At 45.9% G+C, this 20,666-nt stretch overlaps 1 long non-coding RNA gene across 1 annotated transcript in view; it reads right to left on the bottom strand.

The window, feature by feature from the left end:
* The window catches only part of LOC309377037, a 55,667-nt gene extending 36,766 nt beyond the window's left edge, over nt 1-18,901 (bottom strand). Inside the window, exon 1 of the long non-coding RNA XR_014171395.1 lies at nt 18,761-18,901. This is a non-coding gene — a long non-coding RNA (uncharacterized lncRNA). The remainder of the gene's footprint in view (nt 1-18,760) is intronic.
* Between the last annotated feature and the right edge of the window lie 1,765 nt (nt 18,902-20,666).

The following is a 20,666-nucleotide window of genomic DNA, read 5'->3' as shown; positions in this document are numbered from 1 at the left end:
GCTGTCTATGCAAAAGGTCCTTGATTCAGTCCTTGGCATCTTCACAAAGAGCTTGGAATGCCTCTTGCCTGAAACCCCTGGAGAGCTGCTGCCAGTCAGTGTAAGCATTACTGAACTGGATGGACCAATGGTCTCACTCGCTGTTAAGGCAGCTACCTATGCACCTGTAGCCCATTAAGCTTTGCTCAGAATAGACCCTTTGAAATTAATGAACCAAGGTTGGACATGCCCCTAAACTTCAATGGGTCTACTCTGACTAGGACTAGCATTGGATACAACCCTAAATGCTAATTTAGCAACCCTAAATTATAATTATTTTGAACCTTCACCATAAGGTCCCAAGAAGGGGTTACAGCAATTTAAAAATACAATGTGAAAAACAGTTTAGAACAAATGACAGTCACGGGAATAGGGTGGGTCCATATATATATATATCCCAGAAGACGAGGGTAAAGAGCTGTGTCTTCAGCAATTGATGGTAACTATACAATGAAGGTGCCAAATTTACAATTTTAGGGCTGCCACAGAGAACCATCCCGCTCAACCATCCCAATTTAAGTGGGACATCCCAGAATTACAGAAGCCATCCCAGCTTCTGACTGGATCAAAGAATGTCCTGTTTTTTTGGTCCGGCAATCTAGTGTGAGTCAGCTGGTTTACACCAGAGCACCGGACCAAAAGACACTTATTCTTTTGGTCATGAGCAAGACACCTGGCTCTTGCGAGTGTTCAGGACCAAAAAGCGAGCATCCTTATTTTGATCTGTGGGCTGTTGGAGGGTATGGAGAAGGTCCTCTCCCAGGTCACCAGCTCCTCCTCAGGGCAGCAGAGGATCCCCTCTCCTGACATTAACACCCAAGAGGATCTGTAGGATCCACCGAGACCATATAACACAGGTCCTGAAAGACCTACTCCCAGTACATTTCCAAACATAATTCAGTGTTGGTGCTGACCTTTAAAACCCAGTATACGTGAAGGAGCGTCTTCACCCCCATCGTTCGGTCCAGCTCTGAGGTCCTTCTGGCGGCTCCCTCACTGTGAGAAGTGAGGTTGCAGGGGACCAGGCAGAGGGCCTTCTCGGCAGTGGCTCTCACCCTGTGGAATGCCCTCCCTTCAGATGTCAAGGAAATAAACAACTACCTGACTTTTAGAAGACATCCCTGTTTAGGGAAGTTTTTAATGTGTGATGTTTTATCGTGTTTTTAATATTCTGTTGGGAGCTGCCCAGAGTGGCTGGGAAACCGGGCCAGGTGGGAGGGGTATAAATAATAATAATAATAATAATAATAATAATAATAATAATAATAATTCAGATAGGTGAGCCCTAAGTCTTTTTGCGTCATTTCCCCCTTTACAGTAAGTGTAAAGAAAACTTCAGAGAGGCCCAGAAAACTTCACAGAGGCCCAGATTATTTGCTCTCTTCTCCCAAATGCAGTTCAGTGCATAGAATCATAGAATTGTAGAGTTGGAAGGGATCACGAGGGAAAATATAAAGCAGGGTTACCCATTAAAGCCAGGAAGGGGGAATGATTGTTTCTTGTGTTGGCAGAATGATGGATATTTTAATGCCTTTTACTGATGGTATGTAAACTTTTGTCTCTCGGGGGGAATTGCCGTGGCCTCAGGTTGATGCAAGCCATTAGCTGGAGTTGACTCACCCCGTTCTGGATTCCTAACACGATAACCCTGGTACGGCCTTACCTGTGGAGATAACAGAGGAGCCATCCATCTACCATTGAAGCAAGAGAATGGGAAGGTACAGGTCAGCAGCTGCAATGACAGGTGCTTTTAACCTTCCATGCAGATATTTCCTCCCATGCAAGCTTTTAAAGTGGATGGGAGAAGTGGCGAAGACTAGTTTTTGATCTAACACAGGAAGAGGGGAATCTGTGGTTCTTCAGATGTTACTAGACAGATCCACACTATACATTTAATGCACGTTTGAAGCTATATAGAATGAAAGGTTTTAAGGTCAGTGAGAAAGAGGAGGATTGGTTTGAGAAGATATTGAATTATTTGGGTAGGTTTGAACAATTTGGGGCAATTAAAATGTTAAAAGTGTACATATGGTTGATTTGAATATGTTATTATTGAATATGTACGGTATATTAGTGAATATGTATATTATTGAATGAAAGCAATGACAAACCTAGATAGCATCTTAAAAAAGCAGAAACATCACCTTGCCAACAAAGGTCCGTATAGTTAAAGCTATGGTTTTCCCAGTAGCGATGTATGGAAGTGAGTGCTGGACCATAAAGAAGGCTGATCGCCAAAGAATTGATGCTGGAAGAGACTCTTGAGAGTCCCATGGACTGCAAGAAGATCAAACCTATCCATTCTGAAGGAAATCAGCCCTGAGTGCTCACTGGAAGGACAGATCCTGAAGCTGAGGAGAAGAGAAGACTCCCTGGAAAAGACCCTGATGTTGGGAAAGATGGAGGGCACAAGGAAAGGGGGACGACAGAGGACAAGATGGTTGGATAGTGTTCTCGAAGCTACCAGCATGAGTTTGACCAAACTGCGGGAGGCAGTAGAAGACAGGAGTGCCTGGTGTGCTCTGTTCCATGGGGTCATGAAGGGTCGGACACAACTAAACAACAACAACAAATATTATTGAATATGTATAGTCAATGTATCAGCCGCCTGGGGGGATTCACTGTTTGTGTTTTGGTGGTTGGTAAAAAATAAAATATTTTTAAAATAAAAAATAATAATGCACATTTGAAGCACATGACTTGCCTCAAAGAATCCTGGGAACTGTAGTTTGTTAAGGGTGCTGGGAATTGTAGCTCTGTGAGGGGTAAATTGTAGTACCCAGGATTTTTTGGGGGGGGGAGAGTCACATGCCTTGCACCCCAAGTGCTGTTGTTTTTTTCCTGGCTGGAATGTGACCCTGAACTCAGATAATGCCTCTTGCTTGTCAGGATGGAAGACAGAGAGGGGTGTGAGTGTGTGCGTTGAGACTAGTCTACTGTGCAAAGGAAAAAAATTATAGAATCGTAGAGTTGGAAGGGACTCCAAGGGTCATCTAGTCCAACCCCAGACCTTGTAGGAATCACAGCTTAATAATAATAATAATAATAATAATAATAATAAATTTTATTTATACCCCACCCTCCCCGGCTAGAGCTGGGCTCAAGGCAGCTAACACCAGTAAAATTACAGTAAAAACATAATGGGGGAAAAAACCAATTTGAAATACAGGTTAAAGTGCAATTTAAAATACAGCCTCATTTTAAAAGTAGCCCATAGATCAAAACCATAAGGGGAGGGAAACATAAGGGCCAGACTGAGTCCAAACCAAAGACCAGGCGGAACAGCTCTGTCCTGCAGGCCCTGCGGAAAGATGTCAAGCCCTGCATGGCCTTAGTCTCTTGTGACAGAGCGTTCCACCAAGTCAGGGCCAGTACCAAAAAGGCCCTGGCCCTAGCTGAGACCAATCAAACCACCTTGCAACTTGGGACCTCCAAAATGTTGTCATTTGTGGACCTTAATGTCCTCCGCGGGGCATACCAGGAGATGTGATGATGTCCCACCAACTGTTGCCTCTGGCCCCACACACCACTAGTATGTGGCCTCTGGAAGGTTCCCCAGAAGGCACTGTGGCTCCCATCTTATTCCCTGTGTGAATTGGGTCTTAAGAGGCCTTTGCTCTGCTGCCTGCCCTTGAGCCCGTAGCTCAGTGGTGGAACATCTGCTTTGCATGCTGAAGGTCCCAGGTTCGAGCCCCGACATCTCCAGGTAGGGCTAGGAGAGAGAACCCGGTCTAAAATCCTGGAGAGTCACTGCCAGACAATACTGAGCTCCATGTGCCATAGCCCCAATCTGATGGAGGCAGGAGATTGAAAACAAACAAATGAGCAAGTGGAAAATTGGAGTCAGTTGTCACACACACACAAAAAAGTCACCTTCCTAGATGTCACGTCGCTGGTTTTCTCAACCAGTTTAGGCCTCCGGGGAATTCTTGGCAGCTTTCGCTTTCAATTTGCCCACACCCTCGTCTGGCCCTGGAGAGGGTGGAAATTCTGCTGAGCAGCTTCAACAGGAGTGGGAGAGGGGGAACAGTTGGAGATGTTCAGTGAGGCATCAGCAAGGTGGGTGGACTACAAATGACAAGGAACTGGGTCATGGCCAAACAGAGAGGTCAGCAGTGGAGATACGGGAGAAATCCGGTTCTGTATGCTTGTGCTGGGCCCAGGGGTAACCCGAGAACCATGGTCCAGGTCCAGTCCAGAATCCAAAGGTTCCACTAGGAGTCAGTCTGACAGAATCAAGGCAGGAAACCAGGTACAGGATCTTGCATACAGCAATGTTGCTCCGGCAACCTGGGGCGGGGTCCGACAGCCTTTTATCTTTGTTGGCCGGTCCTAATCCTCCAGCAACTCACCTCCCTGTTTCGCCCAAAGGCGAGCACTCCTCCTGCAAGTACTCAGGTCTCTCCTTCTCTCAGACCTTAGTCTCTGCAGCTCGGGAGATGTTGGTGGGTTACTAGACCCAGAGGCTGCCTCAGCCTCCCCTGACCCAACCAGTAGTGGAGCAGCTGTAAGTGATGGCCCAGCTGAAGGCAACGAGGTAATCCCCGCATCTGGAGCCAGGGCAGGCTCAGGCTCAGCTGGTGTTTGTTGCAGGGGAATCTGTGCAGACTCTTCAGGATGAAGCCCCAGACTTGGTTCAGGTGATGTCTGAGGCAAAGGATCCGGTGCAGACTGTGACTTCCCTGGTTCCGAGTCCGAGCCTGAGTCCCAGGCCATCACAATGCTTCAACTTATGCATAATCCATACTTTCATAAAATACTGCGCTTAGAGAGTTGGACTAGGACCTCTCAGCCTAAGCTCACCTCATAGGGTTCTTGAACCATGATGAGCCATGCACACCGCCTTGAGCTCCTTCGAGGAGAAGGTGAGATACAATAAATAGATAGTAATAAAAAAATATGTCAAGGTGGCTTACGAAACATACGAAATCAGTCAATAAATGTCTGGGAAACATTGTGCAAAACATCAATAAAGCATCCATACCAATTTATATTATGGGAACTTAGGGTTAGCCATGCCGGATAACATCCGTGGGTCTACTCTGCGTAGGACTAGCATTGGATGCAACACATTTTTGGTCTGTTTAAAAGCATTTCTAAACCGCTTAATATTTCAGAATCCTTAAGCGGTGTGCAAAAACACAGCCACAAAGCTTCAATGGGTCTGCTCTAAGTAGGGCTAACATTGGATACAACTCTGTTTCTGAATTTGAATCTCTGTATGTGTGCTAACTTGGGGTCACTAAGTTATGTTGGCTCAGTTAGTGCTATCCAATGTTAACGTCACGCAGAGTAGACCTGCTGAAGTTAATGGACATGGCTAACTTAGACCTATTGATTTCAATGGCCTATACTCTGAGTAGAACTCAGTTGGAAGACAGCCCTCTTTGTGAACACCACACCCTGGATTTAGCCTTCGCAGGGGTAACATCGGCAAAGAAGACATTTGGTTTCTCCTTAGAAAGATGTCAACAGTGAGGCTGCTGGAGACCTAGACATGGCCCCACAGCGCCACCTTGAGGTATGGTGTGGACTTCCTCAAGGATGATCATGTCCACTTTCACCTTGTAACTGTGTTGATGTTCAAAAGCTGGTTGTAATTGCTGCTTTTTTCTGTTCAGGGTCAATCCCAGTCCTACCTCGCATGCCAAAGACAGAATCTACAGCATACCTTCTAACATTTATCTGATGAAAATAGGTAAAGGGAAAGGGACCCCGTACCATTAGGTCTAGTCGTGACCGACTCTGGGGTTGCGGTGCTCATCTCGCTTTATTGGCTGAGGGAGCCGGCGTACAGCTTCCGGGTCATGTGGCCAGCATGACTAAGCCGCTTCTGGAGAACCAGAGCAGCGCACGGAAACGCCATTTATCTTCCCGCCAGAGCGGTACCTATTTCTCTACTTGCACTTTGACTTGCTTTCAAACTGCAAGGTTGGCAGGAGCAGGGACTGAACAACGGGAGCTCACCCCGTCGCGGGGATTTGAACCACTGACCTTCCGATCGGCGAGTCCTAGGCTCTGTGGTTTAACCCACAGCGCCACCCGCGTCCCCTGATGAAAATAGGGGCGCCCTATTCAAGAAGAAGAATAAGAATCTTGCAATTTATACCCCACCCATCTGACTGGGTTGCACTTCCAACCTATATAAAAACATAATACAGTGGTACCTCTGGTTACAAACTTAATTCGTTCCAGAGGTCCATTCTTAACCTGAAACCATTCTTAACCTGAGATACCACTAGCTAATGGGGCCTCCTGCTGCCGCCGCACCGCTACCACATGATTTCTGTTCTCATCCTGAGGTAAAGTTCTTAACCCAAAGTAATACTTCTGGGTTAGTGGAGTCTGTAATCCGAAGTGTTTGTAACCCGTGGTACCACTGTAAAACATTAGGCTTTAAAAAAACATCTTCTCTATACTGGGCTGTCTTCAGCTGGCTCGGGGGTTGGATAACTCCATACCTGCCAACATTTCTAGGATAAAATAAGGACATCCTACTGTACCCTCTATGCAATCTCTATAACAGAATGTATCCTCCTTTCTTTCTTTTTTTAAATAATTTTTATTTGATTTTACAAATATGAATTTATAGGATTCCAAATGCATATCCATATATAGAGATTACTCTGAATCTCGAGACTTCCCCCCACCCCCTCCACGGATCCTATTGTCAACATTTGCAACTGCATATATTATTCCATATTCTATATTTTATATCAATCCATATTGTCCATAGTATTTGTTACATTACACCTGGGTTTCAAATCCTGCTAATGTTTCCATCTGCTTGCAGTGGTCTCCTAGATAAGTTATACATTTTCCCCATTCTTTTTTTAAAGTTTTCGTCCTCTTGGTTCCTGAGTTTTCCAGTCAGCTTTGCCATTTCAGCATAGTCCATCAGCTTAGCTTGCTATTCCTCTCTGGTAGGGGCTTTATCTTCTTTCCATCTCTGGGCTAGTAGCATCTGAGCGGCAACAATATGTATCCTCTTTTAATGCTGATGGTCTTTCCAGTAGTGGAGCTTCATACTCCGACACTGGGGGTTGTGGAGAGCAGGTGGTGCGGGGCTGGTGCGCATCCCAGGGGTGCACGTCCTGGGGTGTGGCACCCAGCGCAGGCAGGGGGGCAGCCGCGATGGCACCCATCTGGGATTGTGCTGCTGGGGGCGGTGCGCTCCCCCCACACTCTTCTTCCTCTGCCAGTGGGTCTTTCTCTAGAAAGCCATAGCAGTTGTCTGCCCAAACCATGCCAATCCCTTAACCAATGTTCTGGGGCCCAACCATCTGGCAGTCAGCTCTTGAGGCTCACTCTGCCCTCCCCAATTTCTGTGACGGACAGTTCCTGCTGGGGTTGAGTCATGATGCTGAATCCTGAATATTGCATCAATGATATGAATCAGCTCAGCAAGATTCCATAGCCCAGCCCAGCCCCGGGGTCTGAGGGTTAAAAGCACCATCTGCTGAAGAGGCATAACATCAGGTTCATTGGTCAGGATGGCCTCAGAGATCTGGCCTCATAAAGGAGTAATGAAAGTTTGATCCCCAGCTTCTCCCACATAGATTTGCCCAGCAAAAATCAAATTCAGTGGGGTCTGCGTGTGTGTAGACCAGCATTTTCCCAACATGGCGCCCTGCAGATGTTCTGCTCTACATCTCCCAGCAGTTGGCTGAGGCTGATGGGAGTTGTAGTCCAAAACATTTAGAGGGTGTCAGGTTGGCAGTCTATGCTTAATGCAATTGAAATTATGTACCACTGTAAATCCATTTTCCCTAAAGGCCCTTACAGCACAAGCTCTCCCCATAATCTTCCACTCTACCCATAACCAAGAATGTGCACCTGTCCTTTAGAAACACTGAATCACAAGGGTCAGTGGGAGTTATTTGTGGGGGACCTGTGCCCTGACAGAGAGAAGCAGCGCTCCCATGTGGTATGGCATGGTGGATCAAGGACCACGCAAAGTGCCTCTGGTGCTTTGTGATTCATATATGTATGAGAATTCCTGGATGCCAAGATCCAAGTTTGGAGCCAATACTCTTTGGTGAAAGAACCCCAGCAGAGATTTAAAGTCACAAAATATGCAGCAAAGTAAAGTGTAGAAAGGGACGCAGGTGGCGCTGTGGGTTAAAGCCTCAGCGCCTAGGGCTTGCCGATCGAAAGGTCGGCGGTTCGAATCCCTGCGGCGGGGTGCGCTCCCGCTGCTCGGTCCCAGCGCCTGCCAACCTAGCAGTTCGAAAGCACCTCCGGGTTCAAGTAGATAAATAGGGACCGCTTACCAGCGGGAAGGTAAACGGCGTTTCCGTGTGCGGCTCTGGCTCGCCAGATGCAGCTTTGTCACACTGGCCACGTGACCCGGAAGTGTCTCCGGACAGTGCTGGCCCCTGGCCTCTTAAGTGAGATGGGCGCACAACCCCAGAGTCTGTCAAGACTGGCCCGTACGGGCAGGGGTACCTTTACCTTTACCTTTAAAGTGTAGAAATAGACCTTTATGTGCCACTCCAAATGAGTTCAAAAACTTCCCCCTTGAAAGTTTCTTTCCAAAGCTTCCCTCTTCCCCCAGCATAGGAAAAAGACCACACAGTTGGTAAGTTTAAAAATGGTTTACTTACAAACTCTGCAAAGGTCAGGTTCATAGGCTTCAAAAAAGCTGCACAGGCAGTAAAACTCAGCTTAGTTACAAAGTGGTGAAAGAGCCTAGATTATTGGTATAGGAACTCATTGAGTGGCTTGTGAGAGCCATGCGGCTGAGCTGGAGCAACCAGCTCAAGCCATGTGCTTTAAATGTATTGTGTGGATGTGACCATGTCCAGTCTTTATTGAGCACTTGCTCTGATTTGTTCTCATTTGTATAGGGTGGCTAATGATTAGCATTCACCCCAATTTGCTTGTGGGATGTTTTACACATCTTCTCATTCACCCACACTTTCCCTATGTATTTTCCCATTACTTTTCCTAACCTCAGAAAGTGGATTGCCTTTATGTGGACTCGCTGCACCAATTTGCTTGGACCTACTTCAGTTGTGCAAACCCAGACAGCTGGCATGTTCACAAAATACCTAAGAATATCTTAGGTTTCTATTTTTCTGCCTGAAAGAAATGAATTCAGTTCATGTTTACCAGCTCCTAATCTCCTCCTTCCCCACTCCTTTTTTTCCTTTGGTTTGGAACTAAGCAACAAAAACAGGATGGCGGTTTTTTATATTAAAAAAAAAAAAATCCCCCAAAAGAACAAATGCTCACTCGAACTAGGTTATCTCATTTATAATAGCACCCTTCATTTCAGAGAGAGAAAGCTTACCTCCGGCAATGTATGAGTAGCTTCGTAGCGAAACCAGCACGGCTGACAGAAATGCAACTGCTTCGGTCTAATGGGGTTCAGGCGACCCTATTTGAGAGGGAATCTGCTTGCTGAGCTTACAAAATGAGCCAATTTGCGAGCGTCGGCATAAAGGCGCCCTAGAAATAAAAACCAGTGAACTGTAGATCTTTCAATTTTTATAACATCTATTGGGGGGGTTGAAATGCAGCGAAAGCCTACAGCTGCCTGTAGCACATTTTTCTCCAGGATTGAACCTCAATGCGGAAAAGGGGACATGTGTGGGGGTGGTCAGAAAACTTTCCCCCAACCTACCCCCTGCCCTGGCAAATCTTATCCATTTCATGCTGGTGTTCTCAATCTCCAAGTGCAGTTTTGCTTCGCTGCCATTTTATCCACATAAGAACCTTCTTTGGAGGTCTTCTCCTTCTTTGGAGGTCTTTAAGCAGAGGCTTGACAACCATATGTCAGGAGTGCTCTGATGGTGTTTCCTGCTTGGCGGGGGGTTGGACTCGATGGCCCTTGTGGTCTCTTCCAACTCTATGATTCTATGATTCTAAGAACCCTGTGAGGGAGGCGAGTCTGAGAGACAGTGATTGGGCCGAGTCACAGTGCGTCACAACCCCTGTACCCAGTGGTGCCCTGGATACAGAGTTGGAGGCTGGGTCTCAGCCAGGGCTCAGAGACGACTGCAAAAGACAGGGATACCTGAGGAAGCTGGACAAGAACTCCCAGTAGGAATTCCCAGACCGCCAGGGTTCACAGGGCCTGGACCTTCACGGACATCTGGTGCTGAAGAACCAGATTCCTGCCATCCCATCCCAACAGTCTGGCAGTGCCAGGAGCACATCAGGAGGGAAGCTGTGGAGTGTTGTCTACAGTCCAGAAGGCTAGCTCTCCAAGGCTCTGCAGTTGTGTAAAGACATGAGAATTCCTGTCAAATGTCCAATCCAGGTTTATCAGGACAACAAAGCATGTTTGGCTTTGAAGGTTGTGAGCAAAGCACGAAGCACTTGCAATTGAAGCTGCAACATGCTAGAGAATGTGTTCAGAAAGGACTCGTAACGATGGCCTACATGCCAGGTAATGAAATTCCTGCTGATTTATTGTCCAAGATTGTTCTGAAGGATAAACACTGTACCTATGTACAGAAATTGGGTTTGTACTGAGATTGTACTGACACGCTGCCCAGTGGTGTTCACAGAAAGGGGGAGGATGTTAGTTTCTGTTTGCCAGTGGCAGCTGCTTAGAGTCACAGGACTCTGTTTACATTCCAGACACATTCCATACTGTTGAAAGTCTCACGGGAGACGAGAGACAGATGTGACGTTACTGATTTCCTGTTCCTTTGTTGTTCAGTTGCTCTCTGCTCTCACAGAGAGAGGATGTATTTTTCTTTGCTCTTTGAGTAGCTTAGTAATAAAGCATAGCATGTAGCCATAAATCTCATCACTTCCGCGTGCTGCTTTGGATTCTCTGCTGAATCGGAAATGCGCCTGAGGCCTCATCAAAGGCTCAGGTCGGTAATTATTGTCAGGGGCGATTCTGGAGGAAAATGAGCTTTATCAGCTTGGCCAAAGCGGAGATCCCGACAGGCAGCAGTCTGCCTGCCTACATCCTTCCCGCTGTCAGGGCTGCTGGTATGTTTGGCGATGCCCCAGGCAAGGCGCTTTCTGGTGGGCCTGCTGCTCCTTTGCTGGCTCTCTTCCACCTTTACCTGCCAAGGTGGACCACAAGTCAGCTTGTTGAGTCCATGATGCATTAAAATATTGCATCATGTCCTCCCAATATCGCTTTACTCACTCAGGGATGGACAATTGCCCCTTACCTGGAGGCCCCTCCAGAAATTTTTGACTCCAGTTCCCAGCATCCCTGGCCACAGGCACTATGCGGATGGTCAATGATCCCATCTCCTCCCCGCCCCTCCCAGCAAGCAGCAGGGGAGTTCAGGTGCACTTTCTGCAAGCAAAGCGGGGACTCTAGCACTGAGCTACAGTCTGTGTTGAACCACTAAGTCCATCTAGCTCAGCACTGTCCACACTGACCGGTAGTGGCTCTCCAGGGTTTTCAGGCAGGGAGCATTCTCAGTCCTAGCTGGAGATGCTGGGAATTGAACCTGCAACCTTCTGCATGCAAAGCAGGTGCTCTACCACTGAGCTACAGCCCTTCCCCTTTACAGTAGGGTGCATGGTCACCCCAGAACCAGGATGCTGCACTAGATGTTTGGTATGGTAACTAAAGCATTCTGGGAAATGATATTTAATGAATTGAAGAAAATGTTTAAAATAACTTTTGTAAAAAAAACAACCAGAAGCTTTCTTATTAGGAATTGTAGGTATCAACATCCCAAAAGAGCAGAAAGGACTTTTTATGTACACAACAACAGCTGCACGGATGCTACTAGCCCAAAGATGGAAAGAAGACAAAGTCCCTACCAGAGAGGAATTGCAGATCAAACTGTTGGAATACTCCTAAATGGCAAAGCTGACCGGAAAGCTCAGGAACCAAGAGGACAAAAACTTCAAGAAATAATGGGAAAAAATTATAATTTATTTAGGAGATCACTATAAGCCGATGAAAACATTAGCAGGATTTTAACAACACTTGTAATGTGACAAATACTGTGGTCAATATGGAGAGATACAATATATGGATTGTGAAATAATATGCAGTTGAAGATGTTGACAATAGGACCCATGGAGGGGAGGGTGGGAAGTCTGGAGATTCAGAGAAATCTCTATTTATGGTTATATATCTGGGTTTCTTATAGCCTTTTGTATGTAAAATCAAATAAAAATTATTTCAAAAAAAGAAGAGATATGATCCCGCAGAGCTCTTCTTAATGTTGTTCTGCTTCTTACGTTAAGAATCCCAGTCCGCCTTGCCCCCCAAAATAGAATAATCATGCTGCCATCACGCTACCATTTGTTAAATGCACTAATAATAACCCATAACCATCAGTGTAGCTATAAAGGAGATGCAGAATGACAATGTTTTCAATAACTCTTTTCAAGACATGTTGGGAGAGTACTGACAGTACAGAATGTGTCTGTTTGTATTCATTGTGAGACGACCGAGGCAAAATTAAAACCTCTCTTCCCCAACTGCCCACACGTTTCCAGTGGTTGCCTGAGCAATAGTTGCTCTATCAGGAAGCTGGAAAATATCCATGACACCAGACATGGGAATGTGAAAGTAGCTATTGTTATGTTGTTGTCGTCGCAGGACAGAGCTGTCTCCTGGGCTTTTGTTTTTCGTCTTTTACGCTTGACGTTCCTCAAGCTCATTTGTAATTGTTAGCTCTGTCACCCAATGGAAGGCATTTTCCTTCAGTCATTGTGCGCGTTTCATTTAATTTGCATGCATTTCAATTTAAAATAGTTCCGAAGGTTTTATCCAGAGGCGTGCACAACACATTTTATTAGGGTGAGCGTCCAGGGAAATTTAATTTATTTTTTAGAGGCAAAGATTTGTTGAATACTCTGTCGTAAAGACAACATCTTAAAAAGCAGAGACATCACCTTGCCAACAAAGGTCTGTATAGTTAAAGCTATGGTTTTCCCAGTAGTGATGTACGGAAGTGAGAGCTGGACCATAAAGAAGGCTGATCGCCGAAGAATTGATGCTTTTGAATTGTGGTGCTGGAGGAGACTCTTGAGAGTCCCATGGACTGCAAGAAGATCAAACACATCCATTCTTAAGGAAATTAGCCCTGGGTGCTCACTGGAAGGACAGATCCTGAAGCTGAGGCTCCAATACTTTGGCCACCTCATGAGAAGAGAAGACTCCCTGGAAAAGACCCTGATGTTGGGAAAGATGGAGGGCACAAGGAGAAGGGGACGACAGAGGACGAGATGGTTGGACAGGGTTCTCGAAGCTACCAGCATGAGTTTGACCAAACTGTGGGAGGCAGTGGAAGACAGGAGTGCCTGGCGTGCTCTGGTCCATGGGGTCACAAAGAGTCGAACACGACTAAACGACTAAACAACAACAACAACTGTCGTAAAGGACATTGTTTACATTCATCAAATGCACGAAGGAACCTAAACTAAAAAACAAAACAACTAAACTTTACTTAGAGAAATATAAACTAAAAAGAGAGCGAATCCAAGTACCAAATTCTGTCTCTAGAAGCAGCCTCTTCCCTTATTGCCAGTCACACCACCATCCTTTACAGAGACAGACATAGCCAGAAACTGCAGATCCATTCCAGCTTTTTTATTCTGCCTGCATCTCTCCCTTCTTCCCTCCTCCCCTCTTCTGCCTCTCTCTCTCTCCCACCTTTCCCTGTGTCAGCTGAAGGAGCTGGGTTGCTGCTCCATAATCTCTCCTCTTTGGCACAATCTCTGGGGCTTTTAAACACCCCATGCACACACCTATGGTTGCATCCGATACTAGCCCTGCTCAGAGTAGACCCACTGAAGTTAAGGAACATAATTACCGTGAGCGACTAGTACTGGCTGCACCTCAAAGGTTCGTTCATTTCAATGTGGCTATTCTGAGTAGGACTAACATTGGATCCAACCCTATCCTTTGTGCAAGAACCAAAGACTGGGTAGGCTAGGGCCCTTGTGGATGCGACTGTTCTTAATCTGGAACTAATAGTGTAGGGAGAGTGGGATAGGAACCAATATTTATACTGAATATATATTCCAGTTGATGCTGTCTGTGGTTTTGTTTTGATTTGTTTGAAGGACAAATGCAGCAAAAGCACAATGTCGCTTCTGAAAATGGTTGTGTTAATTGGGGGTATAGATTACGCTGCACTTCAAAATTCTTTGCCAAGGTTACTCTGGTTGCTGTTTTCTGATTGAACATAAAAGCTGTGTTGAATCAGGTTAAGGACCTGTCTAGTCCAGCAATTATATTTCCAGCATCAACCGGTAAAAAGCTCTAGTTTGTGTGTGGCCATGTATTTCCCATGTATTTTCCCTGCTACCATCCAAGAAATGCCATTTAAAAATTATCAAAGGGGAAGGGATGTATTTATTTATTAGTGAAATTCTCCTGGTGGGAAGCAGGTTTTTCTTGTGACTACCTCACTTACCTGCATTTTTCTGCCTTCTAGTCCCAATGGGCACCAGTCACCAATGGTTATAGCTCAGGGGAAGAAATCACGATTTAACTGAGGGGTGGGGAAAACTTTTTATTTATTATTATTTATTGAATTTATATACGGTACAGTCATGCCTCGGGATGAATACGCTTCAGGATAAGCATTTTCGGGTTGCACTCCGCGCTGACCCGGAAGTAACGGAGCGTGTTACTTCTGGGTTTTGCCGCACACGCATGCGCAGACCGTTAAAATGACGTCACGCACATGCGCTGAAGTGCCAAAACGCGACCCATGCACGCGCAGACGTGCGGACATGGGTTACGTTCGCTTCGGGATGTGAACGGGGCTCCGGAACGAATCCCATTCATATCCCAAGGTACCACTGTACTGCCCTATACCTGGAGGTCTAGGCAGTTCTCCAACGCAAAGACCACATTTCCCTTTTCAGCAACCTTTCCAGAGCCAGACACTGGTGGTGGGTGGGGCCAAAGGCAAAGTGGGAGGAGCAACAGATGCAAATTTTGCCTTTGTACATTAAGGCAGTTTCCGCATCCACACACCCTCTGTTTCCTCTTCTCCAAGCAAGCAAGAGGCATGGTCAGAGGTCAAGGACATATTCCTAGAGCCCTCATTTTCAGAGCCCTCAAAGAATTGTGGGAACTGTGTTTGGTCTTAGCCTAAACCCCTCCATATTTAGAAGCATTCTTCAAACCCCCTTCTGAAACCAGCCAACAAGGAACGAAACCAGCTGTATAGTATTTAAGAATGTGGAAGAAGTCCGTTCTGTTTGGACTGTAACACAGACCGACATGATTCGCAATTCTGGATACAATATGCAAACTGAAAATTTCCTGAACATTGCGATGCACTTCTTCAACCAAATAGAAATACATAGACAGTGGTACCTCGGTACTCGGACGGCTTGGCTCCCGAACAATAACAAAATGGCAGCCACAGGCTGGATAAATGCTGCATGTTTGCCACCCCCGGGCATGAGAATAGTCCAGGGGTCAGCAACCTTTTTCAGTTGTGGGCTGGTCCACCGTCCCTCAGACCTTGTGTCAGGCCGGACTATATTTTGAAAAAAAAATATGAACGAATTCCTATGCCCCACAAATAACCCAGAAATGCATTTTAAATAAAAGGACACATTCTACTCATGTAAAAACACGCTGATTCCTGGACCGTCCGTGGGCCGGATTGAGAAGGCGATTGGGCTGCATCCGGCCCACGGGCCTTAGGTTGCCTACCCCTGGAATAGCCCAAATGACCTCTTGTAAATGGAGCTCCAGTGCCATTTTGTTGAGGTGCTAAGATACAGTCACCAGCACCCCCTCCACAAGCAGCCAATCGGGGATGTATTTTTGCTAACTCGACAGGCGCCAGTTATTTCCCCCCCAGAGAAACGAAGCCAAACAAAAGGCAGGCAGTCAAGATGGGCGATTCCCTGCAGGGGTGACAAAATTAATGTCGGCCAGCCGGCCTACGCTTTCATTTTTCAATGTAATAAACAGAAAACAGCCAGGAGGGTCCTGTTGTGAGCTTATGATGTGCTGTTTTCAATGCAGCCAGAAAACAGATTGTTTGGGGCTTTTCTTCTCGCTCGCTTTCCTGCCTCGGCTTACAAACAACCTGCTGTTTCTGACAAGGGTGGGGGACCTCCGTCTCTAAGCAGGCTGCCTTGTAAACCCATTAAGCATGTCAACGAGACATCTGCTGTGGCTTTTCGACGCCGAAATGCAAAACAAATTTGTTTTGCATTAACTGGAGCATCCCCCCTGCCCAGGAAGGAAATACAGGGTTGTATTGAACTAAGTCCTACTTGGGGTAGACCCATTGAAAACAGCATACCCTCCAACATTTATCCGATGAAAATAGGGACGTCTGATTCCATAATGATAATTTTATTATTTATACCCCACACATCTTACTGGATTGCCCCAGACACTCTGGGAAGCTTCCAACATATATATAAACATTTTTATTTTTATTTTTTGGTACTTTATCTAGGGTTCAACAATAACAAAAAAATCCACGGTAACTGCTACATCAGTTCATTCCAACATATATACAAACATAATAAAACATTAAACATTAAAAAATGTCTCTATACAGGATTACCTTCAGACGGCTCGGGAGTCGGATAACTCCATACCCTCCAACATTTCTCCAATGAAAATAGGGACATCCTAAGGCAGTAGTCAGCAACCTTTTTCAGTCATGGCCCGGTCCGCCATCCCTCAGATCTTGTGGTGGGCTCGACTATATTTTGGAAAAGAAATGAGTGAATTCCTATGCCCCACAAATAACCCAGAGATGTATTTTAAATAAAAGCACACATTCTACTCATGTAAAAACATGGTGATTCCTGGACCATCCGTGGGTCAGATTGAGAAGGTGATTGGGCCACATCCGGCCCATGGGCCTTAGTTGCCTACCCCTGCCCTAAGGAAAAGCAGGACATTCCGGTATCAAATCAGAAACTGGGATAGCTTCTCTAAATCAGGGACATCCCTGGAAAATAGGGACACTTGGAGGGTCTGAAGCAAGGCACCTAGATTAATCATGTCCATTATTTACAGTAGTAGAACCAGTGCTGGATACAACCCATATTTTTTTTAAAAGAACAAAATCCTGTAGGGTTGTATCCCTGGCCATGGTTAACCTAAGTTCATTAATCTCAATGCTTTTTGCAGAGCAAATGATGCAGAATGTGTGGGCAGTCCCGGATGATAATAATAATAATAATAATTACTCCATTTATTTGTATCCTGCCTTTTCCCCAGACCAGGACTCAAGGAAGCTTACACAAATTAAAATGACAAGGCTGAAAACATATAAAAGGCAATGATGAGAATGTAACTGAATGCTAATGGGAATTAAACAATATAAAAAAACAGATTTATTGAAATATAGATAATAAATACAGCACAACACTATTAAAAGCCCTTTAAAAAAGAAGTCAGTCAGGTCCCCAAAGACTGTTGGAACCAAAAGTCTTCAGCTTCCGGTGGAAGGTCAACAACAAGAGAGCCAGTCTAGCTTCTCTAGGGAGGGAGTTCGAAAGTCTGGGAGCCACCACTAAGAAGGCCCCAGTAAACATATCTGTGAAGGTGGTGGAACTGAGAGGATGACCTCCCCTGAAGACCTCAGAGCCCAAGGCAATATAGATCCACCACTAATTGATTATTATTGTTGGCCACAGTCACACCATGCATTTAAAACACTATGACACCATGTTAATGTTCTGCCTCCACAGTCTGTGGAAATCATGTTTCTGAATACCAGTTGCTGGAAATGGCAGGAGGGGAGAGGGCCTTTGTGCACAGGGTCCTGCTTGCCGTCTTCCAGGCATCTTGTTAGCCACTTGTCAGAACAGGATGCTGGACTATTTATATTAATTAATTATTTCACTACGTTTATACAGTGGTACCTCGGGATGCGAACGGGACCCGTTCCAGAACCCCGTTTGCATCCCAAACGGAACTCAAGGTGCAACGGCGCGTCTGCACGTGCGCGGGTCGCGTTTTGCCGCTACCGCACATGCGCGTGACATCATTTTGAGCGTCTGCGCATGTGCGAGTGGCGAAACCCGGAAGTAACGCACTCCGTTACTTCCGGGTTGCTGCGGAGCACAACTCGAATGCGCTCAGCCCGAAATGCATTCAACTCGAGGTATGACTGTACACTGCTAGATGGTGGGGAAAGCCCACAACCTCAAAGCAGAGAAAGAGAACAGAACAACAAAATGGTCAGTAAAAACAACTATTTAAATAGGCCATTTGGCCACATCCAGCAGCCAGGATCTTATTATGTTCTTCTTGTGCGGGTGCCTGATTATCGTCTTCCAAAGCAACTACTCTATTCCGAACTTAAAAATGGAAAGCTTAATGCTGGTGGTCAACAAAAGAGGTTTAAAGACTCTCTCGAGGCAAATCTTTTTTTAAAAAAAAGTAGTATAAACACCGAAAACTGGGAAACACTGGCCTGCGAGCGCTCCAGTTGGAGAACAGCCTTTTCCATAGGTGTTATGGGCTTTGAAGACGCTCAAACTCAGGACGCAAGGGAGAAACCGTGCTAGGAGGAAGGCACGCTTGGCAAATCCACACCGTGATCAACTCCCACCCGGAAACCTATGTCCTCACTGTGGAAGGACGTGTGGATCCAGAATTGGCCTCCACAGTCACTTACGGACTCACTGTTAAAACCGGGTTTATGGAAGACAATCTTACTTGGTTACGAGTGATCGCCAAAGAAGAAGAAGAAACAGTCCTGGCTAGACAAAGGGGATTGGCACATTTAGAAAATGGGGACAGAGGTGTCACAGGTGGCAGTGAGACGTCAATGGTTACTTGTCCCAAGGAAGGAAGAATAGGCTGGGATGGTTGCTCGTGATTTGCCATGGCCTGTAGGATATGATTGGGGTCAGCCTGAGGCAAGGATCTTCTTGAGCAACCTGAAATCGGGTAGTCTCCATCGTGATTATTTCAGAACAAACGTTCCCTTGAATCGCCACCATGCCATTCATTCTTTCCAAAGTTAATATCGAGTTTGAGTGAACGGCTCAGCCCCCTGGGCTGCAATCTTTACCTAGTGCAGTTGGCAGTCACGAGAGGGGCCAGTTTAAGCTGGAAAATCTCCTTAAAGTAGATGAAATCACATTTGTAGCATATTCCCTACATAGGTAGCATTCCTCTTTTTCAATACCACATTCCTTTGGCAGGTGCTGATTAACTGTTGGAAATTATGAGAAAATGGAGGTTGAAATCCTTTCTCAGGAAGGGGTGTGGCTGGCTGGTTGAAGTCCTAGACAGGAACACTCCATGCTGTAACATTTTGTTGCAGATCCCCACTTCTGCCTGTGGGTAGTCTAGATTGATTTCATCTTTATTGAGAGGTATCCTTGCTTCTTTTCTCCTGACAGGTCTCTGGGGCAAACAGACACAGAAAGCTTGTTTGAAAACTGAAACTGCATCCTTGCCTGCTTATTTTGGAATAACCATCTATTTCTCTTCTGGTAGCTCCCTTGCCCAGCCACCTAGTTGCCATTTCAGGGCCAGGACTGTTATGTACTGAAGTTCTCACCCTGGGCCAGCAAGGAGATACTGTAGATAGTTTTCACTCAGGTCCATATATGCAAATAAGGAATTGAAAGTGACGTTCAGTGATTGGATAGTTACAGAAAGTTGTTATTGTTGCGTTGTAGTGGAGCTCTATATAAGCAGGCTGGCTGAACCCTTCAGTTCAGTTCTGTTCTGGGTCTGTGAATAAACAAGAGCTGTTTGAAGAATCGCTGTGTCATCTGATATGTTCACCCACAACTTAACAAGGACAGTACTGGAAGGCAGTGGCAGCTGATAGGGCAGAAGGCAGGGAGCCCAACAGTAGGTGGCGCCAGAGCCAATGGCAAGCAAAGCCAAAGGATTCTAGTTTTGTCCCCATCCTCCTCCCTCCTGGGAAGGGCGACACTGAGGCTGAGGAGGAGGAAACTGACAGGCAGGGCCACCCCATGGACTGGATGGAACTAGGAAATCAGGCAAGTGGAATCAGGATGAGGGCAGACGGAGGTTTGTGGGGCACTGCCCCATCTGCTATAACGGATCAGCCTCCTCTGCTTCACTCTTTTGCTTAGCATAATCCTCAGGGTCATGTGCTACATATCTTTTCACTCGCTCCATCTCAGTTTGCAAATAATTTCAGGCTTGTCAGCCAGCGATGTTGACTTCCTGGCTTGGGCTGATAAATGTTTCATAACGCAGAAGAAGCCTGACGATGACGAGAGCCCTGAAATGCTGCCCGCAGCAACCATGAAATATTTAACGGGGTATTTTTTAAAAGCCAGAGTTGCATAAGGGACCTTTGTAGGTCTGGATTTTGTTCTCTCTTTAAGTAAAGCTACGGACACAGTGGCCGGTGGCCAGTTTGTGGTTCTCTGTTCATCAGAGATAAGAGTGAAAGCGTTAGGTAATTTTCAATTCTAGACTTAATGATCTTTTCCCCCTTCCTCCCCCTCCATGGCAACAGACACATACACACAAAATCTTTAGCTCAGGGAAACTGCCAAACTTTGGGGGCTTCTTCTACCCAATCAGGGATCACCATGCATAATGAGATATTACTATGTCATCGTGCAACCGGTCAGATTTGCCCATACAAATATTTCAAGAGTCTATAGGCTGATACTGTTGAGGTTTAGCTATATATTTCCACAGAAGTGGCAAATTCAGAAGTGCAGCATTCCGTCATGGAGGTCATAGC

Source organism: Podarcis melisellensis (assembly GCF_964234715.1).
Source record: "Podarcis melisellensis genome assembly, chromosome: 8".
In the NCBI taxonomy this organism is placed as follows: Eukaryota; Metazoa; Chordata; class Lepidosauria; order Squamata; family Lacertidae; genus Podarcis; species Podarcis melisellensis.
Note: the sequence above shows the minus strand (reverse complement) of the source record. Positions and strands in the feature narration are given on the sequence as shown.